A 10,924-nucleotide genomic window follows, 5' to 3' on the forward strand; every position below is an offset into this window, starting at 1 on the left:
TTACAAAAATACTAATTCAAAAGGATACATGCACCCCTATGTTCTTAGCATTATTTACAATAGCCAAATTATGGCAGCAGCCCAGGTGTCCATCGATAGATGAATGCATAAGGAAGATACTGTATGTGTGTGTACGTGTGTGTGTGTGTGTGTGTGTGTATATATATATATATATATACACACACACACACACACACATACAATGGTATATTATTCAGCCATAAAAAAAAGTCTTGCCATTTACAACCCCATGGATGGAGCTAGAGAGTATAATGCTAAGCGAAATAGGTCTGTCAGAGAAAGACAAATACGATATGATTTCACCCTGTGTGGAATTTAAGAAACAAAGCAAACAAGCAAAGGGGGAAAAAAGAGACAAATCAAGAAACACTTTTTAAAAAGTTTATTTTGAGGCAGAGAGATAGAGAAAGAGAGAGAGAGAGAGAGAAGAGAAGAGAAGAGAAGAGAAGAGAAGAGCAGAGCTGTAGGTTTGGCTTTTGGCTTTGTCCAGCAAAGCCAAGGGCGGCAGAAACGGTTACTCAAGATTCCATGCAAGTCAAGAGGTGAGAGGGAGGCTAAGGGAAGTCTCCCATAGCTACTCTCAAGCTCCTGTACTTATTAGGCATTATATACTCTTACATTATAGGGAAACATCACCCAGTATGGTGGTGGGCTGTAAGAACATATATAAAGCATGCAGAAAAACAAGATGTTCTCACAACTACAAAAGAGCAGATGCAGAAAGCAGGATGGAGAACGAGACAAGATATTCCATAGCTAACATGCTCTAAGGAATTCAAAAGCACAGGCAGGACCCAACCCCTAGATATGCATTAACTAGATACTGACCAGCTGTTATCAGCAAGGCCAGAAAGCAGTGTTCTCTTGTGCAATGCATTCCCTATAATCTCCTAACCCAGGACATAGCTATTTGATTTCCCACATATCCCCTCTTTTGTTTGAAGAATCTTTTTGTTCGTGGGAGTTGAGGAGGGCAGTCAGTCGTCGTTCATGATGTCTTGAGGCCACTATGGTGCAGATCATGCACAGGGCTACAAGAAATGCAAAAAAGATTGACCAGCAAAGAGCTCCAATAATCCAAATATGTAAATTGAGGCCATGGAACCAGTTGGTTGGATTCAACCATTTCACATTGTCAGGTAACTCGTGTTCAACTTGTATCTGTTTCCTCTTGGATATCGAACAGTTGTTGATGCAGCTGGGAAGACAGAGTATTAATCTCAGATTGTAAATTGGTGGAAAAAGCTCCTTGTAGGTGTTTTTGTTTTCTTTCTTTCTTTCTTTCTTTCTTTCTTTCTTTCTTTCTTTCTTTTAACTAAATCCCAGAGGTGTAGAGACATATTGTAAGGAAGTGACACAAATTTTGTCAGGTTGCCAGTCACATTGTGTTGTAGACTCTAAGTCTAAAGTTCTCTCTTGACCAGCAAGACAGCAGATGTAAGGGAGCCTGGGTGGCTCAGTTGAACGTCTGACTTTGGCTCAGGTCATGATCTCACGGTTTGTGAGTTCGATCCCATCATTGGGCTCTGTGGTGACAGCTCAGAGCCTGGAGCCTGCTTTGGATTCTGTGTCTCCCTCTCTCTCTATCCCTCCATGACTAGTGCTCTGTCTCTGTCTCTCAAAATAATAAATGTAAAAAAAAAAAAATTAAAAAAAAAAACGGATGCAGGATTAAAAGCAAGAGGTGGCTAACGTCTTGGAAAAGACAAGAGCCCAGAATAAGGGCCCTTGCTCCGTTTTTATTTGGATCAGAAGGCTTACAAACATGGTAATGGATGTGCACAAAGACATGAACATTAACTCATGGACCTGAGGGAAAGGGGGTCTTGAAGATATGTGGGGTTAGGGGTTTGGGTTAATACAAAACAAAATCCTGGTTGCATTTATAGCAAACACGAGGCAGGACCTCTGTTTATCATAGCTAGCCTAATGGGATAAGACAGAGCAAGTAACCTCAGGGTTAACAAAGCACCTTTTCTTTTGTTAATCAGCTCTGCTCTGGGCACCTTCACCCCCTGCTCTTTGGTCTACAGCCCTATTTACCTGTTTACTTAATTTGGTCCTTCCTTCCCATGAAAGCAGCTTTCTGCTATAGTACTAGATTGGGGGACACTTTTGCCCTGAATACCTAATCTTGTTTACCTCATATACCTTTGTATTGGGGGCCTTTGCCCCACCCCCACCCCCAGTCTTTCCTTATTTGCCTAATCTTGTTTGCCCAAACTTGGGTGTGAGCATCCTATGGCTTTGTAATTCTTTTTGCCTTGTTAACCCTTTGGTACAAGCCCAGGAAACTGCTAAGCTTATTCCCCACAGCTTCCCCTTTTTTGTTTTTCTTGGTTCTTCTAGTTTTGTGTTTGAGGACCATCACGACAAGCTCCTGGTCCTTCTTTTGCTTTTGGATGGCCTGCAAAGTGATTCTGCAAAGACCTAAAACGAGGCATAGTAAAAGCATTCTGCTTTCCAGAGTTATCCAGAATTTGAGATCGGTGAGAAAGGATTTAAGTCAGGCCACATTGCCCAGGAATCAGCCCATTCATTTTTAAGCTTATCTTCTGCATATTGTAGCTGTTGGCACAATGTCATATCTAAATTTTCTTTGGTGTCGGAGAGGTAGGAAGAAAAGACACTGCGAAGGTGCGTCTGGACAGCATCCCAAGCTTGGGAGTGATTATAAGGAATGCAGTCATGCAGATATGCTGGTAGTTAGGGTCACAGGGCAGTTTAGAACGGAGGAACAAGGCCTCCTGTCTTTTTCCAATAAATTCCACTGCAGCCCCAAGAGTTTCGAGGCGGGCCAAAACTTGTCTATCAATAGAAGTTTGGCTTACAAATTCTTTGGTAGTATTGACCGTAAATTTATTAAGGACATGGGCTGTCTGGATAGTGTGATGCAGGCTGATTCCAGCTACAGTGGCAGAGGCATAACGCCTACTGCCGCTAGGATGCCCATGATTAACAGGCCAACAAATCTTTTTTGCCTTTCAGTAGAGCACCAGTGTTGAACCTGGAAAGCACACTTAGTCCTGACAGATGCATATAGGGCTCAGAGCTATTAACAGGAACCCAGGCTGAGACATGCTAAGTACTAATAAGGAGGAGATATTTAATTGGGTGATGTTGTCATTCTTATGCAGGATACAATCCAGCCCTGGGAGGTAGAGCTGTCATTATTTCCTAGTTGTCAGATCTGGGAGGTAGAGGTAGCAAAGAGAATGTAGGGAGAAGGGACACAAATAGTGGTCCATGCAAATTGACAGTTGTGCAGGGAGGCCCAAATTAGGTTAGTATGCTGATATACATAAATTTTTCCATGGCTAATAGTACAAGTGAAGAAGGGAAGACCTAGCTTCCAAAGATTAACAAGCTAAGGTCCTTTTCATTTCACTTTATGTGCAGAAATTATAGGGCCAGTCAAGCTTCCTTCTTTTCAAAAAATATTCTCCCTGCTAAGATATGGTCTCATTAGTCTATTTTGTTTCAAGATATCCTCTAGGACCCCTGTCAATGGTCCAATTTTTCCAGTAAAGATTATGCTCTGACTCTCCATAACAAGTTGTCCAAGGAGTATTATTCCATGGGTGGTTTGAATATTTGAGACTAGAGCAAGCTATAACATTAGGAGTGTGAGAGATGCTCGGGTTTTTGTTTGTTTGTTTGTTTGTTTTTGTTTTTGTTTTGTTTTGTTTGAGGTATATCAGAACTTGTGGCTGAGAAAAAGGTAAAACTGTCTGGCCTTGTAGAGGTTTTGGGCTGTACATGCAAAAGCCAGTTGATTTTTTAAGACAAGCAGATAAGTTGCTAAGTTTAGTAACACACATAGGAGGTGCTGAAGTAAGCCACCACTGAGGTCTTGGCATATAAAGCCAATGCCCTTGTTTCGTTTGGAAGGGCAGATTAAGATTGGCTCCTCCCATGAACTCAGTGTCATTATTGCTAATAGAAATATCCCGGTCTAGGAGTGTTATCAAATATAGGTGGGTTAAGATGAGCCCAATATGAATATTGAGCTTGGCCTGAACAAATGAGGGCAAGGAGTAGAGTCAGGGTTACACAAATTGAATTTTGGTTAATGACAGAAATCATGGCCATCAGCTGTGAATTAGAAGTATATGCAATATCATTGTGTCATAAGAGGATGTCGGCCTAGTTAGACAGGCGTTTAAGGCTTCCTCATGTTATATCAGGGGCAAGGACTTGGCGTTTGTAGAGTGGCTTCTGGATGAGGAGTCCATGAAGAGGCTTCTTCCATCTTGAAAAAGTTCAGAATCTGAAAGAACACAAGCATATTCTCTACCCCAGGTGAGAAATTTAGTGGGCTGGGACCATATGAGCCCCCCTTTGGGGGGTTTGTACAGCACCAGAGGGTGAAAGGGTTTATCTGGTTTTGACGAATGCTGTTCAGCTGCAGTAAGTCCTTAAGGGTCAAGATTTAAAAAATCAAGAGTAGGGGCGCCTGGGTGGCTCAGTCGGTTGAGCATCTGACTTCAGTTTGGGTCATGATCTCGCAGTCTGAGTCCAAGCCCCGCGTTGGGCTCTGTGCTGAGAGCTCAGAGCCTGGAGCCTGCTTCGGATTCTGTGTCTCCCTTTCTCTAACACTCCCACGTTCATGCTCTGTCTCTCTCTGTCTTAAAAATAAACATTAAAAAAAATTTTATAGGGGCGCCTGGGTGGCTCAGTCGGTTAAGCCTCCGACTTCAGCTCAGGTCACGATCTCACGGTCCGTGAGTTCGAGTCCCGCGTCGGGCTCTGGGCTGATGGCTCAGAGCCTGGAGTCTGCTACTGATTCTGTGTCTCCCTCTCTCTCTGCCCCTCCCCCATTCATGCTCTGTCTCTCTCTGTCTCAAAAATAAACGTTAAAAAAAATTAAAAAAAATTTTATAAAAAATCAAGACTAATCATAACGTGGTCAAGAAATTGAGATTGTAATGTAGACAGCCACGGGTATGTTGCCCTTTTTTGTTTTTTGTTTTTGTTTTTTTAACATGTTTTTTAGTGTGCTATGTGCTTGTTCTGTAAATTGCTTGGTCTTGTGGGTTAGAAGGAATGCCCGTAATATGTTGGATATTCTATAAGGCACAGAACTCACGAAATCAGGAAGAGACGTAGGCTGGGCCATTATCTGTCTTAATTGTGCGGCAGAAGCCCCAGGCTGCAATAGCATGCAGATATTGAATACCGCTTTGGTGTTTTCTTTTGTATGAGCTGAGACAAAAATAAAACCCAAGTAAGTATCTATAAATGCATGGATATACTTAGGTTTACCAAATGCAGGGTAAACTGTAACAATCAGTCTGCCAAATCTCATTAGGCTTGCAGCTTGTTCCTGCTGGGAAGGAATTGACAGTCTGAGCAGGAGTGAATGATTTATTTGGCCTCATTCACAGTAAGGTTCAATTGTTCGCTTAGAGCTAGCCAGTTTTGATGGTAAAGCTTATGGGAGGCTCTCATAAAGAGGATAAGATTCTTGAGAAACAATGTTGTCAACTAAGGCATTGCCTTCAACAATGGGCTCAGGAAGAGATATGGGAATGAATGTGAATGGAAAAAAAGCGTGGAGGTGCGGGATATTAGGGCTAATTGAATACTTTGGCGAAGTATAGCAAAGGCAGGGTCTGAGGGGAGGTGAAGAATATGAAAAGGAAAATTTTCCATTAAATGCACTGCATATTGAGAGTCAGAAACAATGTTTAAAGGCTGGGGGAAAGTTTCTATTGCTAATAACATGGCTCGTAATTCTAAATGCTGGGGAAAGCTGGGTCCAGTATAAGAAATATGTTCCCAGTTTTCCCCAACTCTCCAAAGGCAAGAAGCCTTGTGAGTTTTCCCTGAGACATCTGTAACACCATGAGGGCATTCATAATAGGTTGTTTTAGCACGACTCCCTCAGGAACAATGTTACTCTCCTGGTGAATCTTAAAACAAGGGTCAGAGGGGAGCCCATAAAATATATTGCCCACATAGTAGGCAAGAGCCAGGTGCAGCTCTAGCAAATGAGAGATGGCCTTGTCGAAGAAAGTGCTGCGAGGTGGCAAGTGATGTTTGCAGGGTCCTGACCTAACAATTCCCAGAATCTCCGATGTCCCTTTTGGATTAATTGTGCTATGTTGAATACGAGGGGGGGATGAGAGTATGTCTAAGACTAATGGGAGTGAAGAGCCATTCTATTTTTAGAACTTTAATAGCGGCTTGCCCAATTAGTGTGGTAGAAAAATCCTTCGTATTAAGACTATTATAGCTGCAGAGGAAGGTTGGGATCTTGCCTATCATAACTACGAGAGGTGAGAATGGACTGAATATCATCCAGCTCCTTCTTTGCTACTGGGGTGAGCTGGCGTGGTGATGTTAAGTTAGGATCACCAGAAAGCAGTGTTAGGTCAGATGGACATTAGTAATGCCCAGGAGGACGAACTCAGGTAATGGTGCCCCCAAATTTTTGTACATCATTAAGAGTACGAATCCTTAGGAATGATCTGAATGAAGGGACGAATTTGAGTATTAAACATTTGCAGCCCCAAGTAAGAAAAAGGAGCCGACCTTTGTACTTTTTCAGGGCCTATTTTTAAACCCTGTTGGTGTTGTAGGTTGGGGAGAATGGCAAAGAACTCATCTAAAGGTTGTTGATGCTGGGCACAAAAAAGGATATCCTCCGTATACTGATAAATGATCAAAGAAGGAAACCACGTCTAATCGGCTCTAATGCTTCACTGACGTAAAACTGGCACATAGTTGGGCTATTAATTAAGCATCCCTTGGGGAAGGACTTTCCAATGGTAACAGGGTGTTGGCCTGCAGTGATTAAGAACAGGAATGGTAGAGGCAAATTTCTATCTTGTTTAGCTGAGGGGATTGTGAAAAAGCAATGTTTGAAATCAATAATAAGAATCGGCCAATTTTGAGACAATGTTGAGGGAAAGGGGTTTCCTAGCTACAAGGGGCCAAAAGGCTCAATTACTGCATTAATAGCTCTGAGATCATGAAGAAGTCGCCATTTGCCATTTTTTTTTTTTAGGAACACAAAAGACAGGAGTATTCCAAGGGCTACTCCTAGGCTCTATATGCCCATTATTTAACTGTTCATCTACTAATTGTTGGAGATGAATCAATCGGTCCACTTTTATTGGCCACTGCTCAACCCATACGGGTTAGTTTCCCATTTTAATGGAAGGGGCTAAATTTGAGCAGTGGCTAGGAAAAAACTTGTTTTAAGCTGAATATTCCATTCACTCAACAAGTCTCTTCCCCATAAATTGATAGGGATATTCATCACATAGGGCTGTATGTAGGCTATTTGATCATCAGGCCCTAAACATTTGCATAAGGTGAGACTGTCAGGAAGCCTGGGTGCCTCCAACTCCAACTAGGGTGGCTGTAGGGACAGTAGCCCAGTGAGAAGTCCATAACAGTTACATCAGCCCCTGTATCAATCAACGCTAAGAGAAGTTTCTCTCTGACCTTTATTCGCAAGAGAGGTTTGTCTTGAGAAATGTTGGTGAGTCAGTATTATTCTAAAGGTGAATTGGTGATCCCAAACTCATGTGCCCAGAATTCACGCCCAGAATTCGCGATCCCCAAAGACCACCAGGGAGCCAAGTCCGATGCAAAAGCAAGGAGCCTTTATTCGAGCTAGCTCAAGTTCAATCTCCTACCTGCACTGATGCAGCGGTGAGATGCCGGAGAGAGAGAGAGCGAGTTTCAAAAGCACAAAGGTTTTATAGGGGTCTAGGGGCAGTTGGTGGGGTGATGGTCGTGGCCTTAGCCAATTGGCTGAGGAAGGATCAGAGTCCTGTTGCGCAGGTTGCCGGGTGTGGTTTGAATGGGAAGTTTGAACGGGTAAGTGGGAAGTTACTCAAGGGGAGGGGGTTTTAGCAGGTGAGAGGGAATTTCTTTCCGCGGTTTTCCTGGAAAAGGGGGCCATGTCGGGGACATAGTCACTCAAGATGGAGGACACAGAACAAAATGGAGTCCACCGGCCTAAGTCCGCTCTTTCATTCCCCCCTTGTCATGTAGCTTACAGACCCAATCATGGGACGGGCTGCATTTCTATTTTGTCTTCTTCTGTTACTAGGGGCTTGTACTGAGCGTGGAGGACCATTAGTTGGATGGCCCCCACGAGGTCCCTGATAAACTGGACCAGCTTGTTGATTGACAAACTGGACCAGCTTGTTGATGATACAGGGTCCGAGGGTTACTAGTAGGAGCAGGATGGCAAGGGATCTGGCAAGGGCCGAGATGAGGGTAGTTAACCAGGGAGACCAGTTGAACAAAGACTCGTACCAGGACTGAGATTGTTCTCTAACTTTTGTTTTTGCAGCCCTTCTCTTATGAGGGCCATAGATTCTTTTACGACCCCCGAGTGATCAACATAGAAGAAACATTCTTCCCCTAGGGCTGCACATAGTCCTCCTTGTTGCATGAATAATAAGTCTAATCCCCTTCTGTTTTGGAGTACTACTTCTGATAAGGAATTAAGGGATACCTGTAAATGAGAAATTGATTTCTCAATTCTTTCTATGTCTAAGTCAATGGCTGCCCTTAGGGTTCCGGAGTTTTTGTCCTGGATGACCAGTGAGGATATTCCAGTCCCTGCCCCCGCTAATCCCAGTCCCAAGAGCGCAGCCAGAGTTAGGGTTCTAATAGGCTCTCTTTTACTTCGGGGGTTAGTAGAGCCTAACCTGTTAAGTATTTTTCCCCCCCAAATGGTACACTAGCTTGAGGATCAACTGCACGAGTATTCAGAAGCCTTCCTTCGAGGAGTTAAGGACTTGGGAGTGGACACAGGGAGCGAGGCCTCTGGAACAGGCCCACCATGCATTTTTGGGGGGAAGTAGATACACTGTCTCCCTGGGGACTGTTAGGGTTTCACTACAGAGATGTGACTGCCCGGGGGGCACGTGGCCTATGCAAGTGCCCTGTCCTGTTATTGCCTGGAGGGTTAGTCTTGCAGTAGCCTGCTGCCATCTGCAGGACTTAGAGTTGGAGGCTGTTGTATAATTGCCTTTAATGGCAATATCTTCGTAATATGGGGGCCACACATCTAGACAGAGCCAACAGGACTTGGTCAGGTTGGGCCTAGAAGTGTTTAGTACCTGGTATGCTCTGACAACCGAGCTCCATAGGGGGTCTGTATCAGAGAGTAAGTTGTGACCCGGGGCAGAAGATGTGGGTGACGCTCCGGTAGGGACAGGGGATGTGGAGGGCCGTATAGCCGGAGGCTGGGTGTTTCTGGGCGTTGCCGTCTGGGCGGGGGCAGGTCGGGGAACTAGTACTTGGTTGGGTCCTACCCCTGTGGGGGACTGCTGGGCAAGGGGGGGTTCCTTGCATTCGGAGGGTAAATAACATTCCTTTATCTCGAGTCCCAAGTCTGACCTTGTCATAAAGCCTGACCCCCAGGTTTTTCCAGCTTCCCTCCCTGTTGCCTTTTTTCCTTGTTCTGTGAAAGATATTGACACAGGATTACCATGGCCCAAGACATACGGTGGTCGGGGGCCACCAGGCTGCGTTACCACGATGAGATCTCCGGTGCCACCAGATGTGTCCAGTGGTGACACATGACCAAGAGGCGCAGAAGTAGTCTGCCGCATCCCCGCAAGTGTCCCCACGGTCTTTTCCACCAGGACAGACATAGAAGTGAAAGTCTTATCGCCTGAACCCTGTGGTATCAACCCTGGGGTGGCCGGTATAAGGGGGAAACAGGCTTTCTAAGTCTACTCGTAATTCCGGGAACCATGTGTCTCTAGGGTGGGTCTGGGATGTCTGATTAAGTATTGTCCCTGAGCTGGTGTCTATGATCTGCTAGGTAATGTTTTGGGGGGTGTGGGGACTCCTGGCAGCATGAGCAATGACAAGCAGAGTTAACAGAGTTACCAATATCAGGTGGGTTGAATGCGCTGTAGCTTGAGCGGGTTGTGTTGGTCCCGATTGATGGCCCATTGTGTGATGAAGTCCTTCCAGATCGAGGAGGGGTCCACTGGCTGAACGTGGGTGTGATGGACCCCGGTCGCGCTGCCGTCTACTTTGAGAGTGGTGGGGGTTGTCAGCGCCACGTTGTAGGGTCCCTTCCAGCAGGCTCGAGGGTCTCTCGGTGGTGCCTCTTGACGTAGACCCAGTCTCCCGGCCTGTACTGGTGATGTGTCGGGGTTGGGCCGGCCTCATAGATGGCACAGAGGTGCGGCCAAATGTCCTCGTGCACCTTCTGGAGCCCTCTCAAGGAAAGAAAAAGTTCTTGATCTTTAAACTCAGCAAGAAGTTCAGCTCAAAGGTTGGGAATAATAGGGGGTGGCCTGCCAAACATGATCTCATAGGGAGCAAAACCCAGGGTGTAAGGAGTGTTCCTAACCCGGTAAAGGGCGTACGGTAGGAGAGTCACCCAGTCCCCACCAGTCTCCATGGTTAATTTGGTAAGGGTCTCTTTTAGGGTTCTATTCATTCTTTCTACCTGTCCTGAGCTCTGGGGCCTATAAGCACAATGTAATTTCCAATTTGCCCCCATAGCCTTGGCTACTGCCTGTGTTACCTGCGAGATAAAAGCTGGTCCATTGTCTGATCCTATCATGGCAGGAAAACCACACCTGGGTAAGATGTCTTCTAGTAGCTTCTTAGCCACCGTCTGAGCCGTTTCATGCTTGGTTGGGTATGCCTCCACCCAGCCAGAGAAGGTGTCTGTAAATACCAAAAGATATTTATAACCATACTTTCCTGGTTTAACTTCAGTGAAGTCAACCTCCCATTGGGCTCCCGGTCTGGTGCCTCTGAGCCTGGTTCCTTTTTTATTTGATGTGGCTCTCACATTGGCGAGTTGGCCAGTCTTGTAGGCAGATACAACTTGCTCTATTTTGGTGTCCTGTTGGTGAATCTTGATTCTGGCATGTCGGATTAAGTCTTTTAATTTTCTGGCCCCCAT

The 10,924-nt window shown here is 45.1% G+C and overlaps 1 long non-coding RNA gene across 1 annotated transcript; it reads right to left on the reverse strand.

The window, feature by feature from the left end:
* Window positions 1–7,618: 7,618 nt before the first annotated feature.
* Window positions 7,619–10,599, reverse strand: LOC109494592. Its single transcript, XR_002738394.2, has 2 exons — window positions 10,538–10,599; window positions 7,619–10,226 (listed from the first exon to the last, which is right to left on the reverse strand). It is a non-coding gene; the product is annotated as an uncharacterized LOC109494592 (long non-coding RNA).
* Window positions 10,600–10,924: the final 325 nt, after the last annotated feature.

Source organism: Felis catus, chromosome E2 (assembly GCF_018350175.1).
Source record: "Felis catus isolate Fca126 chromosome E2, F.catus_Fca126_mat1.0, whole genome shotgun sequence".
Taxonomy (NCBI): Eukaryota; Metazoa; Chordata; class Mammalia; order Carnivora; family Felidae; genus Felis; species Felis catus.